Below are 19,659 nucleotides of genomic sequence, written 5' to 3'. Positions count from 1 at the left end.
TTCCAATTTCCTTGTCAACTGTAGCAAATTAATGTTTCTGCTCATATCAACATTACCTCTCTCATTATTAATAAGATCAGTTTTAGGGAGTTGCAGTAACGGATTGCTCTCTGTATAAATCAATTTCCTAAATATCATTTCATTATTCTCACTCACAGTACCATTCAAAGAGAAACCAAACTCGTGGATGATATTATCTGTGGTCTCTTCCGCCATGTCTCTTTGCTGCACTGATAAATCCAAACAAAATTCCTGTATCAAATCAACCAGCAAGGGCAAGGTGCCTCCGAAAAGCATAAGCACAGTCCATTTGATGAAACTCACTGAGGCACACCACGGCAATAAGAAGCTGACCTTTGATTTCTCAAAAAGAAAAGAAAATACACTTGTAAAAACAAAGAAACATTTCAAACCAGTAATCACTTTCACATTTCAAAAAATGCGTCATCAGACTATTCAAACACCAACAGAAACTGCATATAAAAGCATCATTCAATTAACTATTCAACCAATCTGCATTGTGATCTCATTATGCAGGAATGAGCACTAATATGTATAAACTAACTATGTGGTCACATAAATTAATAAAGAGACAAACATTTCATAAAATCTTTTTAAATGTGTACACAAAAAATGCTGTTGTTAATAATATTAAAAATCTGTTAAAACGTTGTAAACTATTGAAAGTGTATATATGTAACAGTAAAAATAATTTATATATATATATGTCTCTTTTGGTATCAAATTTTATTCATGAATATATAGGTTCATAGGTTCCTAGGTTCATACTAGGCTATCTGCCCTAGGGCATTTATAAGCCTAGCCAGAATGTGTTTGGCTTTCGCCACCCATTTTAAATTTATTTTGCTATGCCCTTTTTCGAGGTTAGTATACTGTGCCTCTGTCTAACAGTGACACAGAAGTGATACCCGGGGTAAACGTACGATCTCCCATTCACTCATCAAGATTCCTCTTGAAGAGAGTCAATGAGGGACTCTGCCTAACCTGGACTGGGATTTTATTCCAGAGTGAAGGGAGCCTCTGGGTTATGAATCTGTCCCTCCAGCATGCCCTATTTATTTCAGTGCTGAGGTTCAAGTCTCTCGATGGGATTTGGATTTTCTGAGGTGCAGCATGTCCATTAATTCCGGGTTGGACATGGCTTTATACGTCAGGCACAGATCGCCTCTGAACAGGTGGTATGCCACTGAGTAGAGCTGGAGTTTCTTTAACCGGGCAGCATATGGCATCTGTTTGAGCCCTTTGATCCTCTTGGTGAGGTACTTTTGGGTCTTTCCAGTTGCTGCAGGTGTCTGGTAAGGTACATCCCAAAAGGGCATTGTTCTCAATTATGGGCCTGATGAGGGATGAATAAAGAGGCACGATGACCTCCCCTGATCTAGATGTGAATCTCTTCATGATTAGGTGGGCTATATAAAATGTTTTTCTAACCACTTTGGCCACGTGGTTGTCAAATGAGAGATTACTATCAACTTGGGTCCCCAGGTCCCTAATTACTTCTTCTGTACTTAATGGATTACCACCTATGTTGTAATTTGTGGGCACTTTGTTTTTGCCAAAGGGGATGACTATACACTTTTTGGCATTTAGCTTGAGGCCATGGCTCTGGCACCAGTTGTCTGTTTCTATGAGGCCCTTTTGGAGGATGCTTGTGTTGGCTGGATAGTCGATTATGGCACCCAGTTTGCAGTCATCTGTGAACTTGGTCAGCCACAGTCCTTCCGTGTTGGCCTGTACCTCCAAGAAATATATACCGAACAAGAGAGGTCCCAGGACTGAGCCTTGTGGGACACCACTTGTAACTGGTTTGGAGTCTGACATGGCTCCAGCAATTCTAACCATGTGGGTTCTGTCCTTGAGCCAGTTTGCAATCCATCTAGTGACATAGGGGTTTATATTTAAGCTGGTGAGCTTATCTATAATGCCCGAGTGGGGTATTGTATCGAAGGCTTTTGCGAGGTCCAGGTAGGCTGTGTGGACCACCTTCCCCTCGTCAATGGCCTTGGTGACTGTTTCAAAGAAATCAACCAGGTTTAAGAGGCAGGATCTGCCCTTAACAAAGCCGAACTGGGTAGGATCTAGTGTCTGTAGGTCCTCAATATCTTTATTTATGAGGTCCATGATGATCCTTTCCATAGCTTTGCAGACCAAGCTAGTCAGGCTTATGGGGCAATAGTTTCCAGGATCCGTTGAGGCACCACCTTTATGGAGAGGGACCACTGTTGCTGTACGCCACTCTTTGGGCACATATCCTGTAGTAAGGCTGAGATTGAACAGTATTTTTATGTTTGGGTTTAGCTCTTCTTGGAGTTCATGTAGGATGCAGCCCAGGACACTGTCTGGTCCCATTGATGCTGTGTTTTTTGCTTTGGTGAGGGCGGCTCTTACCTGAGCAGCTGAGATGTCAGGGGGGCAGCACTCTGCTGGGATAGATATTTGCCCTTTTGGTGGGGAGGGGGGGGAGAAGTTTGCGCTGAACCTGTCAGCTAGGATGTTGGCAATGTCTGTGGATTCAGTGTATTTTTTGTCATTTTGGACTAATTCTGAGCATATCTGGGAATTACCACCCAGGTTCCTAACATAACTAAAGAAAGCCTTGTGATTATCCTTAGTGTCCTGTGCAATTTTTCTCTCGAAGCTGGCCTTAGACAATTTTATGAGTGCCCGTAGTCTTTTGCCAATACTGATCAGTGATGCCTTCCCTTTTTGGGATTTTGCTGTATCATTTAGTAGCTTCCTCCTTCTATTGTATAGTTTGTTTATGGCTGGGGTCCACCAGACAGAACGTCTGCCTTTGGAGGATTGGGTCTTGGTTTTATTTGGGATCGCATGATCCATGCATTCCTGAAGGTGTTCATAGAATGCGTTTATAAAGGATTCTGTGGTCTGGGCCGTATTTTCCACAGGCCCGGGGGCTTTGAAGGATTCCACCTCAGTTTTGAGGAGTGTGAAATTTGCTTTAGAGAAGTTTTTCACTGTGGTTTTCTGGGCAGGGGGTGGGGTAGGGATGTGAATATCCAGTGAGATTAGTTTATGGTCTGATCTTACCAGTGAGGGATACACTTCTGGTCTGGAGCATAGAGTCCCCATGTTGGTGATGATCAGGTCCAGTATGTTTTCCCCTCTTGTGGGAGTGGTAACAAGTTGTTCCATAGCATTTGAGTTTATAAATTCTAGGAACCTTTGGGCTAGGGTGTTGGAGCTAGAGTAATGCTCCCAGTCTATGTTTGGGTAGTTGAAGTCGCCCAATATAATGGTGTTTGGAGAGACCTTCATATTTTCCAGTGTTCTCAGAAAGGCCGAGTGGGGTTCCTGGGTTTGGGAGGGTGGTCTGTAGCAGGCTATAAACTGGAAGGCAGTTTTACCCACTGTTAGTTGCACATGGATAGTCTCTGATGCTTCGTGCTTTGCCACCAACCTGGAGGTGTGGGTATCTTTGATGAATATCGATACTCCCCCTCCTTTTGTGGTTCGGTCCAAGTTTTGGGGCTGAAAAGCATGGTATGAGGTATAACCTGGTAGTGCTGGGGTGCTCTCGGGAGCCCTGAACCAGGTTTCTGTTACTGCACAGATATCGATGTTCTCCATGCTAAGGAGAGTTTCTAGTGCGTGCATCTTGAGGTTTAGACTTCTGTCGTTGAGTAGCATTACTCATAGTTTCTTATCCCTTGTGATACCTATGGAGGTGGGTTTGTCTTTTGAGCCTTGCCTAAAAAAGGCACTATGGGGTAGCAAGAGCCTTTGCCAATATCCAAAAGCCCAGGGGTGACAGGTGCAAGCCATCCCTAGCGAAGCATCGTGGCTTGTCGAGCATATCATCCCAAGCTGACAGGCATTGGACCCCCTTTGAATGACACCAGTACTTAAGCCAATTGTTGAAATTGATCATCTTGTCTTCATATTGTGGCATCATTCTTGGTGAGGGTAAGATGCTACTCAAGGTCAGGGGCATACCGGCCTGGGCTACATGCTCAGAGAGCTCCTTTATGTCTCTTTTCATGTAGTCCAGGGAGGTAAGTCTCAGGTCATTCACACCAGCATGGACAATGACTGAGTCATATTTGTACTTGCCTTGGAGTGACCTGAGTGCTTGTGTTATGTGGCGGATCCTAGCACCCGACAGGCTGCTCACCGTGACCCTCTCTTACTCTATCACCAGGAGGCTACCCTTCTGTGCTAATAAGACATCCCAGTACTGTAATACAAACAGCTGGCTTTTTTATGGAAACCTGCTTACTAGATATAGGTAAATGGGTGAGCACGTCTGATGCTGGTACCTTATTTGTTCGTTAAGATGCTGGTGGTAAGGCAGTAGTGCCCATAGCTCTCAACCCTCCATCTCCAAAATGAGGAACACTACCTCTTTTAATGTGTGACAAATGGGCAAAATGTGGAACACTTACTAACAGCTTACTAGCAACTTCACCTAGGAAGCTCATAAGATGGTTAAAATGTGCTATTTTTACATATAAAAACTTACCTTGATTAATTAATATGATTCTGCCTTCTTTATCATGGATATCAGTTAAAAAAATACCTAACACTGAATGGTTGACAAATACTTTCAATGTGGAACTTTGAGGAACATGAATGTTTCATGACCTCAAATGAGGAACGTTCCTCGTAATGAGGTACACTTGAGAGGTATGGTAGTGCCATTCTCTGTCAAGGCAGGAACAAGGGTAGCTTATGTGCTGGTTATAGGAATACGATGAAGGTATACATTAATATTTGGTGTAAAGTGCATATAAACTCCATCTGGGTTTAACTGGTTTGCCACAGTGTCTAGTTATATATAGCCAACCCATGTCTAACATGCTCTGTTTCTCTGCAAAGCAGTTTTACTTCCCTCATTCAATGATATAAAACAATTTTGTAAATGCTTTCTGTTTTGACGTCATTGATTTGGCTTCTCTTTCGTGTTTGTATACTTTTCTTGGAAGTTAGCTTCTGACAAGAATTCTAAACACATGTTATAGTTTTCCTACTTAAATTCATTTTGAAACTACTGCAGTGTAAGTTTAGAAGCGTAATAAATAAACAACGAAACACTGATAGTATAAACAGCATCATATTTTCTGAGAGCAGCACTCCCTAATGTGGTATAAGTTGTGGGAGAGAATGCCTTGCAAGAAGGAAAAACACAAACAATGATAAAGCACAACTACAAGGACAGGAAGTCTTGAAGTCAAGGTCATCTCTTTTCAGTTCGGTCTTCTGAGATATTTGTAATTAAGAAAACATTTTTTCAGCTTTGCATTTTGGCAATTAAATAGAAAGATGAGTGAAATCTCATGGCAGCAGTTGCAATAAAGAAATGTTTCATTTGTGTTAGTGTATCTCAGAGGAGTTTAAATGAGAAAGAGTAACTTAGTGTACAGCTTTCGAGTTTAAGAATGCCTGTATTTTATTATCATGGCTAGCACTGTTATAAATATCATCCTCTTCACATAAAGTGAATTTATATGTAACCTGTAAATAGTTCTTGATGCCTGGCCATAAATGGTATGGTAATAAGACATATTTACAATCCTTGTTGGAGAAAAAAAAATGTTAAAACTTTGTCTTTTAGAATCCAATCAGGTTTTGAAGGCTACTAGCCAGTTTTTGCAGGCATCCATCTGCTATGGTAGAATAAAGAAAAAAACACAAATAGCTCTAGGGAACTGTGACACTTAGGTGATTACCATTTCAAGTGATTGGATCAAAATAGATGAAAGTCCATTTAGCATTATGTGGCATGATTTAACATAGGTCATCTGTAATAGAATAGTAGAGATATGCAGAAATATATGAAGTTATTTTCCCATTTCATCAGTGTTACTTCTACATAATTGCTGCTGCCATAGTTTTTCTTTGTGTATTGGCACTAATTCCTTTTGTGTTAAGTTTTCTCCTTTTGATGAGTTTGTGCAACCATGAAGCTAAGATATTTAAGTAAGGGGATGTAAGGAGCAAAGCCCTGAACATGAAGGGATTAGTTTTTTTTTTGTTGACTATATGCTGTGCAATGAATTGACATTAGACTAAATCTGGATTTAATTATTTGGAATTCAGTCAGAGACAGTCAGATGTCACCTACGTTTAATATAATATAATATAATATAATATACAATGAACACTGTTTATTATTCAAAAATGTGTACTTATGATTGGACAGAGCAGTCAGTGTGCCTGTTTTAAATTGAGGAATCTCAACAGAAAGAAGTCAAACTTAAAATTTAGTTTCTCAGTGCCGCTAAGCAGAGACTGTAACTGGTATAAAAAAAATTATACACTAACATATATTGCTGCTTCCAGAAACACCACAATGCACCTCAAAAAAAAATCTCATTGATGCTGTGAGCATCTATTGACTGTACACAGAAGGCACCTCCTGAACTCCACAGCATCAGATGCTGCAGAAGGGGTACGCTTGAATAGTTTAAAAAAAAAATGAACAGAAACTTTCATGTACAGAAAAAGTGCTTATAGACTTAGCGCATGCATGTTACGCATCCTACATGCCCCACATTATGAAGACTTCGTGGAAAATCACTAAAGTGAATTTATACAATGGCATTAGTTAAAAAAAAGGTAAGCAGTTACTTTCTTAAATAATGCCATTGTATGATAGTTATAACCCACTCCTGAATGTGGGTTTCACAGGATTTACCCATGGTTGGCTTTATTTAACCACACTAACTCTGGGTAAATCCTATGAAACCCATACCCAGATGGGGGTTATTGCTAAAATATAATTTATTTTTTATTTTCATTTATTGACATTTGTTAACCGGGTTAGTCCAGCTGGGCTAGGAGCCCATTTTCAGTGGAGACCCGAGGAGAAAATCTCCAATTGCAGACAGAGAGATCAAGTATACATAACAGTTAAGAGTACAATAATGACATGCAGAAGAGATTAAAACAATCATTAATTGGCTAAAACAGTACACGTTCAAATAGATTCTGTAATTACAAAGGCACACCAAACAAAAAAGCCCCCCCCCCATGTGTGAGTGGTGTAAGTATCTAATGAGTAAGGTATATATGAGAGGGGTGAAAAGAGTGTCTCGAGTTGAAAAAAGATGTTGGCGAGAAAATAGATGTGAGAAAAATAAGATACAGAGAGGAATGTATTTAATGGTGGTACAACAGAAATTGTACTGGAATGAGAAGAAAGTGTGCTGTGAAGGTATAATGAAGAATGCACTACAGAGAGTAAGTAGAGCTAGGTAGGGTCATGGCAGGAACAACGTTTTGTTCTAATAAAGTGTAGTTTGAGTTATAATATAATATTAATATAATATAATATAATATAATATAATATAATATAATATAAACAGTTCATATATGTATGTATATGCAGTATGCTTTTTGTAATTAATGAAATCATTTAAGTAGTATGTATTGTTTTTCTCAGCTATGGGGATAATGGAGCCCTCTTAGTCTTCGGAGTATTGCTAAAAGCTACCATGATGTTACACAGAGGTTGCTTAGCTCAGAGTTTCCTTAGTGAATGCACTGCTTAGAAGAATGGCTAAAGAGTAAATAATACAGCATCAAATCTCCAGTGCAGTATATACAATTGGCATCTGTATTATCTGTGTTTTGCAATGCTGGTAAAACCCAACTGACTGCTACTATTTGGGGAGTGTTTATGTAATTAAAATAAGTGATCTATTCAGCTAAGCATGACAATGATGGCTGTGAAGGAATTCAGGTGGGCTGCTTATACTTTCAACAGCTAATAATGAAGACAACATGAGTAAATGTATGCTTACTGGCTATCTATTCACAGATCTCCTAAAAGCCTCTAAATTAGTAGAGCACACTCTCTTAATAAACTCTCTACTCTCAGTAATTATCTGCACCCAAGCTGTAGAATGGTTTAAGCTCTCATTTTAAAGTGCAACTAGAAGCATCTTCATTCCCAGAGACCCTCTCTCAAAGGAGTTCCACAAGTTCAGTTCTATTGCCAATACATTTTCCTTAGCTACTATCTGATCTACCATACAGCTACAGGATTTTTCATGTCCATAATATGATTAACCTCCTTCGCAGTAAACAGTAAAAGCTGTAGAGAGAAGGATATTTTTATGCTCCTGTACTAGTTATGGGATCAAAATTCCAAAACACATTACATTACAAATGCCTAGAAACATATTCAAACGTCAAAATCCAAAGTTAATAAACTCCTTTTTTGAAATAAAAAGATGTTGCACTTCATCATCCCCATAAGGAAGAAAAATGTATTGGCAAAGGAATTCTTCTTCTTTCACAATTTCACAATTAGAATATAGACTTCCAATCATAGTCACAGCCTCAAAAAAAGAATCTTCAGAATTCAGCACTTATCTAGTACCAATGACTAAAATTAATAATAATAATAATAATAATAAAAATGCTATAAGTTCATAGGTTGGTACTAGGCTATTGGCCCTAGGGCCTATACAAGCCTAGCCATAACAATTCCCTGGCTATTTCTTCCCACAATATTTACTTCCCTGGACCCCTGTCTTACAGGGCAACTGATGTGATCCCCGGAGTAAACTTCCTATCTCCCATCCAGTCATCAAGGTTCCTGTTGAAGAGGACCAAGGAGGTGCTCTGCTTGATATGTATGGGGAGTCTATTCCAGAGTATGGGGAGTCTCTGGGTCAGGAACCTATCCCTCCTGCATGTTTTGTTCATTGTGATGACAAGGTTTAGGTCCCTGGAGCATGTGGCTCTGATGGATTGGGATTTCTTTAAGTGTAGTATGTCCAACAGCTCTGGGTTTGACATGGCCTTGTATGTTAAGCAGAAATTGCCTATTCTTCTTCTTTTGGCTTTTCCCGGTTAGGGGTCGCCACAGCGGATCACCTGTCTGCTCATGATTGGCAGTGGAGTTTTACAGTGTTGAGTTGCCAGCCCGGCGCCCAACCTTCCACAGAAGGCACGCACACACATGCATTCACACCTAGGGCCAGTTTAGAGTGCCCAATCCACCTACAGCATGTCTTGGGATGTGGGAGGAAACCGGAGCACCCGGAGGAAACCCACACAACCACAGGGAGGACATGCAGACTCCATACAGAAGGCACCCCAGCCAAAGATCGAACCAGGGAACCTCTTGTTGTGAGGTGACAATGCTAACCGCTGCACCACTGTGGCCGCCCAAGCAGAGAACACCTCTAAGGAGATGATATGCGACAGAGTATAGCTGGAGTTTTTTTAGTTGGACAGCATAGGGCATCTGCTTTAGGCCTCTGATTCTTTTAGTGAGGTGTTTCTGCAGCCTTTCCAGTTGTTGCAGATGTCTTGTGAGGTGCATACCAAATGAGGCGTTGTACTCTATGATGGGTCTAATGAGGGATGAGTACAGTGGGACAATGACCTCCTTTTTTCTGGATGAAAAGCCCTTAGTGATGAGGTGTGCCACATAGAAGGATTTCCTGACTGTTGTGGTGATGTGGTTATCAAAGGTGAGACCACTGTCCACCTGTGTTTCTAAGTCTCTCATCACACTTTTGGTGTTTAGTGTACTGCCACCTATGTAGTAATTCATGGGTACATGTTTTTTCCCAGAGGGGGTAACTATACACTTCTTGGCATTGAGCTTGAGCCCATAGCTCTTGCACCAAGCATCTGTTTCTGTAAGGCCCTTTTGTAGAATATCCACATCATTTGGGGATTTAATAATGGCTCCCAGTTTGCAGTCATCTGTGAACTTTGTTAGCCAGAGTCCCACAGTGTTGGCCTGTACTTCAGATAAGTAGATGCCAAACAAGAGCCGTCCCAGGACTGAACCCTGAGGTACTCCACTTGTCACTTGTCACTTGTCTGGAGCTGAATTTGGAGTCGACTACTTTTACAGTGTGGGTTCTGTCAGTAAGCCAGTTGGCAACCCATCGAGTGATGTAGGTATTTATGCCCAGCTTAGCAAGTTTATCTATGATTCCAGAGTGGGAGATGGTGTTGAAGGCCTTGGCGAGGTCCAGATAGGCTGTGTGGACTGCCTTACCCTTGTCCACGGCTCTGGAGACTGATTCAAAGAAGTCAATCAGGTTCAGGAGACATGATTGGCCCTTCATGAACCCAAACTGGGTGGGGTACAGTGTTTGAAGGTTGCCAATGTCTTTGTTTATAAGTTCCATGATAATACGTTCCATGGCCTTGCAGATCAGGCTCGTCAGACTGATGGGACAGTAGTTCCCAGGATCCAAGGTGGATCCCTCCTTCTGGAGTGGGATAACTGTAGCTGTGTGCCACTCAGTGGGCATGAAGCCTGAGGTGAGGCTATGATTAAACATGACACTTAGGTGAGTTGCCAGTTCATTTTGTAGTTCATGTAGTACACAGCCCGGGATGTTATCTGGTCCCATGGATGCTGTATTCTTAGCTTTAGAGAGTGCAGTTTTTACCTGTGTGACTGTGATTACCGGACTTTGGTAATCTTTCTGTATTGAGATGGGCCCTTTAGGGGGTGAGAGTGGGGTGAAGTTGGCAGTGAATCGATCTGCCAGGATATTGGCAATGTCCTTGGGATCAGTATATTTAATGCCATTCTGTCATAGCTCAGAGCAGATCTGAGCATTGCCATTTAGATTCTTGGCATAGTTATAGAATGCCTTGTGGTTGTCTTTGGAATCTTTGGCAATTTTATTTTCACTATCAGTGGAATTTCAATGAAGCCATTTTAATAATCGTGTTAGCACTTTCAAATCCAACAGTTTAGAACATCACATATCGCTTGTTACAATTCATATAAACTAAAACTGATAAAAAAATCATACAGTTAATTAAAGACATATTTCTCAATTAAAAAACGTATATGGCTGTTTTCATTCAAGCCTTTATAACTAAAATAAATATAAAATGAATTTGCAATTTTCATATGTCTGTGAGTATTAAGATCACACCCTCTAATACAAGTAATAATCTATTCCAGTACAAAAAATAAACCTTTTCAAATTCACACACTGACTACTATCATCTTTTGCCCTAAAATATGTATCTATAGTCTTGCAGACTTATATCTTTTTTGTGCTTTAATGCATCCTACCTTTGAATTTATATTTTAATACTTTTCATGTTAACACCTGTAGTTTCAAAGAATATATGCACCATTTTCAGCTTTGTTTATCCTTCCTTTTCTTTTTTCTTTCTTCTAGTAATTCCTGTAAATTTAATTTCCACTATTTCAATTTAAGAAGTTTCTTCTCACATTGTGTTTGCAAAAACCTCATATTCACTACTTACTGTAACCTCCTACCTACCTTTTCTCTTTTAGGACCCAACACATTTTCTTCTTCCATTATCAGATATTTCTAGCATGTTCTCTACTTCATACACTTCATCTCCCACTTTCATAGTCCATGAAAAAAAATTACTTTTTTTAGTGCATATGAAAATGCAGCATTTTTTCCATGTCCCCTTTCCCTATATACTTCACAACACTCTTTATGAGGTGCACTGACCATGTCTCCATTGCACGCAGAGAAATCAGCTTTTCAGTTACTTTTTGAAAAAAATAGTCTCTCTACACTACTTAATATAAATAAATGGAGATATCTGCTGTGGTTTCCCAAAACCTGGACTTTATGTCTATTGAATGTAAACCTTTACTTGTAGTTAGTACATTTAAATATTTTTTTCTGCAAAAGTTTTATATCATTAGTTTGGTAATAGTTCAATAATTTTCTCCAAAGCAATGACTTGTTTGCTATAATGAAACAGTTCCATGGATCACTGTATTTTCTTTTTCAGATAAATTTAACACTTCATTCATTTCTGTCAGGAGAAATCTATGGACATTGTGGGTTTGCTTGTAAAATCAAGTAAAAAACACTAGTATATCCTAGGAATTATTAGTTAAGCAACACATTTTCCCAAGACAACACACCTATGAAGAGTTAAAACAAAGGATATAGAAAAGCACTACTATTACTACTTTTTTGATAGGACAGGAATTGCCTGAGAAATTTTTACTGACAAAGACACTCTATTCATCTTCAGAATAATACACAAATGCTGCCAACCTTTTTAAACTGAAACAACTATCTGTGTAGCACCCTCAGACAGATGGGATACATGAATGATTTTGTGAAACTTTGATATCTATGTTATGAAAGGCTGTAGAAGTGGATGAACAAAACTGGAACCAGCTACTTCCATATTATCTTTTTATTGTTAGAGGAGTACTCCAGGCCTAAGCTGGATTCACACCATTTTAATTTCTGGATTCATAACTGACTGTCTGAGGGAACCCATACTGTTATGATTGAGAGTATTTGCTATAAACAGTAAAAAAAATGTCACCGGTGGTGTCCCACTAGGCCCTGTCCTTGGTCCCCTCCTCATTGATATGTATTCCTGTGACATAAAAGCTGATATAAAGGGACTATGACTAAGGAAATTTGCAGATGATTGCTAACTGGGGGTAGTTTTCATATCCCCTTCTGATACTTAAATTCTTCAACAAGGACTGGATCAAACAAATGCTTGGTGTAATAATCACAGGCTAATCCTCAGCACCAAGAGATATAGCATAGCGTCCATTGGTAAATCTAGCATTACTACTGCTTACCATATATGTAACATTGCACTTAAATGTGTCATTGTCATCAGAGACTTGGGTATGTACATTGATAATAAACTCTTGTTTGATCACAATGTGTCCGTGATGGTTAGAAAATCCATCTACTTTACACATCTTGTTCTTCATTGTATATCACCATGGCTCTGAGAAGTTATAGTACCTCTTTATCAATCTCTTGTTAGGCCCATCATTGAATATAAAGTACCCTTCATCATATATTCACTACAGGAGACTTAGTAGCTTAACATATAGCATACCTCACCTTTAGTGTAGAAAGATATGGGTTTTATTCCCACAACAAGCTGTTGGATTAATTTTTCAGTACTGATACTACAGTGCAGCATAAGGGGGTGTTGTACTCTTGAGTATGCTGTCCTTCAGATGAGACCTTAAACTAAGGTTCTATCTGCTTGAGTTGGTGGTAGCTCAGGTTGATGTATAAGATCCCATGGCGCCTATCAAAGAGAGTAGGGTTCTTTATTTTTACCTAACATGAAGAAGTGCAGAACTAACTACCCACGAGGAAACAGCACAGACCTAATGCAGAAAACAAGCCACCCTAGTGGAATCACAACATCAGCAGGCTGTATAACAGAAGGAAGAAAATCACGGTAAAACTTAGGAGGTGCAGCACATAGCAGGATAAAAACACTCTCATCACACTAAACAAAAACTCAGAGGACAAATAATGTCTACCAAAGCCAAATTTGAGGTAAATTTGGCCTCCCAGACCAAGGACAACCACAAGGCATTCTTCTTAAAGGCAATACACAATTGTCTGCAGAGCTCATTGTAAATGGAGCCATGTATACTGAGCCAGAAGATATACCAAGCCTACTGGTCAACAAATTCAGCTCCAAATTTACCCCTTTCTCCCCCTCAACCTTCATTCGGGAAATTCCATCAAATATAACTGTCCCTGCTATCACTGGGGAACAGATCCTCAATGTTCTTTCTGAGGCCAAGAATACTGCATCAGTGGGCTCAGAAAATATTGCAGGATGCTTTCTAAATAGCATGAAACATGACCATCAAGCCCTCTGGAATTGCCATTTAACTGTAACCTCCAAACAGACTTCATGCCTCATGAATGGAGAACAGCAACAGTCATCTCTCTGTACAAAGGTGGGTCATCTACAGACCCTGAAAACTACAGTCCCATAAGTTTCACTAGTCTCATTTGCAAAGCCATGGAAAGAATTATCATGGAAATGGTCAGTAATGACATAGGAAACATCCAGACACCCGACTTAACCTAGTTTGTTTTTATCAAGGGCAGGTCATGCCTACTCAACTTCATGCACTTCTTTGAGAAGTTCACCAATTCAATGGATGAGGGAAAAATGGTTCACACTACTTACCTTGACCTGACCAATGCATTTAACACAATACCCCAGTCAGGCATTATTGACAGACTTAAAAGGTTAGGTACAACCCCTTATGTCATCTGGTGGATAGTCAGCTGGCTCACAGACAGGACTCAGGAAGTTTGTAATTGGGGGGGGGGGGGTCCACCTCTTCAAAGAGGCCAGTCACAAGTGGAGTCCCTCAGGGATCATTCCCGGGACCGCTCCTCTTTGGCATTTACTTCTCTGAAGTCAAGGCCAATGTCAATGGTTTCTGGCTGACTAAATTCACAGATGATTGTAAATTAGGAGCTGTCATTGAATCGCCCACTGACACAAATGTTCTCCAGGAAGGGCTGACACACACAAACAACTGGTGATAGAGCCATGGACTAAAATTAAATGCCAAGAAATGAATAATAGTATCCTTTGCGAAGTTAGCCACCCCTCTGGTAACTACCATATTGACAACACACCCCTAAGAGCTGACCCAGTAGTCTGAGCCCTGGGGACACACATAGGCAGTAATCTAGTCTTCGATCATCACGTGTGTACAGTAGTGAGGAAATTATTCTATGTTGTGCAACTTATAAACAAAGGTATGGCATCTAGGTCCAAGGAAGTCATTGTTCCACTGTATTTTGCAGTCATTAGTCCTATTATTGAGTATGATGCCCTCTTTGGTATGTATCTAACCAGGCATATATAACAGTTGGAATTGTCCACAGAGGTTTCTCACTAAAAGAATATAGGATGTAAGGTTAATGTCCAATGCAGACCACCTCAAGACCCTATCCCTGTATTCTGTCTCCTCCAGGCTTTGAGGGGAGATGTATGACTGGCATGCAGGGCATTGTCAGACCGCACCCTCATGGACTTGCTACATATCTACAAAACAAACAGCACCAGAATTACCCATTCTAAAGACTTAAACCATACCTGTGATATAAATGGGATCTGCTGGAGAGACAGGTATGTATTCCAGAGACTACCCCTTCTCTGGAACAGGCTCCCCATCCATGTGAAGTAAAAGTTCCTCCTTAAACCAATTCAAGTATAACTTGGACAATTTGATGAGGAACAGGAAATTCATCCCTGGTTTGGCACCTATGTCTCTAATGGACACAGGCAGCCTGCAAATGGTTCATTTCCCAGTGCCTTGCTTGCAAGTGTTTCACCTCCCAAACCCCTGCTTACACTTATCAAGGGTGCCAGAACTTGTCAGAGATTTCAGATGCATGGCTAAACTTAAAAAGGCCCTTGTGGTATTTAGCATAGTAAACACCTATGAACCTAAGCACCTACACCATCCTGACATAGCTCAATGTTTCCTCATCAAAAAGATATCACATGTCTGTACCTTTAGCCAGTCTGAAAGACTAAGACCCCTGTCCCTCTACTCAGTGTCATACAGACTCCTGAGGAGTGATCTCTGCTTAGCTTTCTGGGTATGAATGGCCCAGCACTCACTTAACTAGAACCAATGGTAAGCAGGCAGCTGCTCTAGAGACCTAAACCTACATTACCACATCATCAATGATAAATGGCATGACAGATACCTAACACAGTGCATATCCCATTTCTGGAACTGGCAGCCCTTATCTATCAGTTAGAGTACTTCCCTAACAACCTTTAATATCAGTCTGGATGGGTGATTGCTAATTTGCACCTATGATATGTGGAGAATGTTTACTTAATGGCAGACATTGTTAGACTCCCATAGTATTAGGTGATATGGCTGAGCCTCTCAATGGTTTTCTGTGGCTGTAAGATGCATAAAACCTATGAAACCATATTGCAGACATCTCTGAGGCTTCCTAGATATAACAAAGGACACCTGGGAGGAGGAAAATACCCCTTTAAAAATATAATGCAGCATTTTTCAGAAGTGCCAGATAAGTTGAAAACTGTACTGCCTATAGTAACAAACATATGGAGAGAGCATAGCTGTCCCAACATAGCACCCTATAACATACATGCTCTGTAGTACAATAACATATGGAGAAAGCACAAGCATTCCAACATAGCTCATATAACAGACATGGTCTGCAGTACAAAAACATATGGAGAGAGCACAGGTGTCTCAACATAGCACATATAACTGACATGCTCTGTAGTACAAAGACATATGGGGAGAGCACAGACGTCACAATGTAGCACATATAACACACATGCTCTGTAGTACAAAAACATACAGAGAGAGTACAGGTGTCACAACACAGAGCATATAACTGATATACTCTGCTGTAAAAAAAAACATATGAAGAGAGCACACCAGGCATGACACAGAGCATTTAACAAAAATGTTCATCTTAGAGAATAAAGACCAGGAGATAAAGTACTTGTATTAGTACCTACTGCTGAATATTAGGAGCTTTTCTCCCTGGGCCTTCACTGAAAATGGGCTCTGAATGGCCCAGTGGACTCGTCCAGTTAATCTGCAAACAAATAAATAAATTGTAAATTTCCTTAAAAATTAGAAAGAAACTTTTGAAGCTGTAGCAAAAGCAAGTATATTGAATAATAAGATGAGACAACAGAAATAAGAAACTAGAACAGTTGTATCACATAAATGTTTTGAATCCATGGCAAGAAGCTCTGTAGGAATTTTGTTTGCTGATGAAAATGGTGCTCCCACAGAATGTCCTGAAGTCAAACTGGAGAGACATTATCCATTACTGAAATACAGAAAATAAAAGATTTTGTACTCAGGAATAAGGGCATATTCTCAGAGTCGCTTGTTAGAGCCATTGTAATCTAACACAATATAGAAACAATGCTAAGTGCAACATCATCATCATCCCCTTTTTCCCATTTACATGGGGTCGGGGTATCGTATTAACTGTCGCCAACTCTCTCGATTCAGTGCCACTCTCCTGCCTTCTTCAGCACTCATGCCTGAGTGAAACAGTACATTGGAAAATGCTTTGGATAAAAGAATCTCACTGCCTAGTAGTCATTGAAGAGGTATAGAAAGTGTTTAGTCCTGTGAGTTTAACACATATCCCAAAGTGAGTGGAACAGTTCCATTGTGATGGTCTTCAGTTCTGATGGGGTGTATAAAATTGGGTAACAACTTCGGAAAATTAAATCACATATCAGCATTTGATTCATATCCCATGTACAGAGTATAAGAGTTGATTGAAAAATTGGGCAAGGCTAGGCTTATGCCCGGTTTAGAACTAAAGGTGACTGACAAATCACACTAGCCTCAAAAGCTAAATAAAAGACAACATTCACTATACTAATGAGTCCTGCAGGTTTGTTTTCATAGATCATCCACATTATTCTAGAGGCTGATGGCAAGATTCTAAGACTGCATATCAGATATGCTGCAGCCTAAATTAATCACATAATATTCCCCAAAGATTGGGAAAGTCACCTCTATAATTTCTAAGTTGTTTTGAATTTCCTCCAGCTAAGTGCAAGTTAGGAATATCAGAAGCCTGCTTCTTTGGGCTAAATATCAGGTAGGGAGATAGCCAGACCATAGGCTGAAAAAAAGGAAGTTCAGAACTGGCCCAATGCAATTGCGAAAAAGCAGAATGAGGCATTTGTAGGCCTGGTAAATCATTATCACAAATGTGTTTTGACTTTGCTGCCATCTCTTGTCCTCTGATGACTTAACTAAGGGTAAGTATCCACTGAAACGTCAATGGACAGCTGAAGCTAAACAAGCCTTTGGGCAACTGAAAAGTCTGTGTTTTGCAACCTATACTGGTAGACCCAGACTTCTCTAAATACTTCCCTGGACACAACAACACCTCTGAAGTGGACATCAGCACAGCATTATCTCAAATGGCAGGGGATGAGGGGGTTATCTCGTATGTTAGATCAGCAGAAAGTTTAGCAATGCTGTGAAATGTTATTCAGCAAGAAAACTGGAGTATCTGGCAATCAAATGGGGTCTCAGCTATCCTCAAATAATATTTGCTAGGAAGAGAATTTATACTTGTCACAAATCATGTCCTTCTTCAGTGGTTTATAGGCAGAAGGACAATAACTCTAAACTGTCTACTTGGACATTGTCCCTCCAGTTCTACAACTTTGCAAATAAACATTTTGCAGGCCACAGCCAACTTAAAACAGATGGGCTGTCTCAGGTAAAAACACCATCTGATAGGGCTTAGAACAATTTTTCTTCATGGGGGGCTCAGGTAGCATAAAAGTAGCTGCTGATGCTAAAGTGCACTGTCCCTTTAAGAATAAGGCAGGCAGGTAACTAGAAGTTAAGCATGAAGGCAATAGGATCCATCTGCAGGAAAAGGTATTTCACACCCATTACCCTGCTAAGAGTTAGATTCTATATTCAAGGCCTCTTGGTTAAACAGCTTGTCTTCAGTCTTGGGGAAGCTATATGTGTTAGGTAAGATGTCTCTGGAACTCGAGCGAGGTGAGATGTTGATGGATTACACTGCCTGTTTGGTGGAAAATAAGTCCTGGAAAAGACTGAACTGTGTCAGTATTCAGAAATAATAAGTCAGTTTTGAAAAAAAATCTCCATTGTATATTTTGGGAAATTACATTTGTAGAAATGATTTCGAGAAAGATTATGAGTCTCAACTATGTATAAAAGACTGATGTTTATTTTCTGTTTATACTTCAGTTTGAAGGTGGTTATAAAAGAAATGTTTGTTTCTAAAAGGACTAGAAATATATACATTATCTATAGTCATCATTTTATATATATATATATATATATATATATATATATATATATATATATATATGTGTGTGTGTGTGTGTGTGTGTGTGTATATTTTTTGTGTCTCTATCGATCTGCTTATATATTCATATATATGGATTACATACAAGTTGCCGAAAGACAACTTGTTGAATGGAAAAAAAGCTGGTAAACCTGATTGAAAATCAGGTGATTGAACATACCGGCTGTTTTTCCTTTCGAGATTGTGGTAGAATGGGGACTGGAAATTTGCCCTTTTCCTACTATAGTGTGATCTCAGAGTTGGTGTATACAATTAGCTGGAGGCGTGGGGAGCATGCTGGGGGGGGCTTGCCACTCTGCAAAATTAATGCTATTTTTTAAAATTTTCGATAGGCAGCAATTTTACCATTTGTCGATGAATTGCCTTTCAATATGTTGAATTTCTGATGTATTGTCATATAGCCGTATATGTATATACATATACATGTATATAAGGGACAGGGGAGATTTTACCAGTATGGCTACTAGTTACCTGTGCATCAAATCTGTTCCATACATGAGATGGGATAAAGTTAGTGCAGTTCACATAGACTTCACATTCACTCACAGATACCTCAGGTACCTATTCCCTTACAGACTTTAATTGCTGCCGTCTTAAAAGTCATTTGGTACAAGAAAAGAATCAGTCACATAAATATTTCCAAAAAATGTAAATCAGTAAAAAACTCCAAACACCAGAAACATACTCAACCAACCAAAATATGAATGCATAAAAATTTAATAATAATAATAATAATAATAATAATAAAATAATAATAATACTAATACAAAAATTATTATTATTATTATTATTATTATTACTACTATGAAGAAATCAAACAAAACAAGAATCAGGATACTGACACAAATTAAAATATAATTAACAGTTATAAAAGACATTAAAAACTCAAATTTAACTGAATTACCTGATCAGGAACAGTAAGAGAGATTGAACAAATTAATAAATAAATACAAGCCTCCTGATAAAATTATCAAATAGGATATGAAGCAATGGAGGGAGAGGC

The sequence above is a fragment of the Protopterus annectens genome, chromosome 6.part0 (genome assembly GCF_019279795.1).
Source record: "Protopterus annectens isolate FY-2018-M chromosome 6.part0, PAN1.0, whole genome shotgun sequence".
NCBI classification, from domain to species: Eukaryota; Metazoa; Chordata; order Ceratodontiformes; family Protopteridae; genus Protopterus; species Protopterus annectens.
This window is presented reverse-complemented; position numbering follows the sequence as displayed.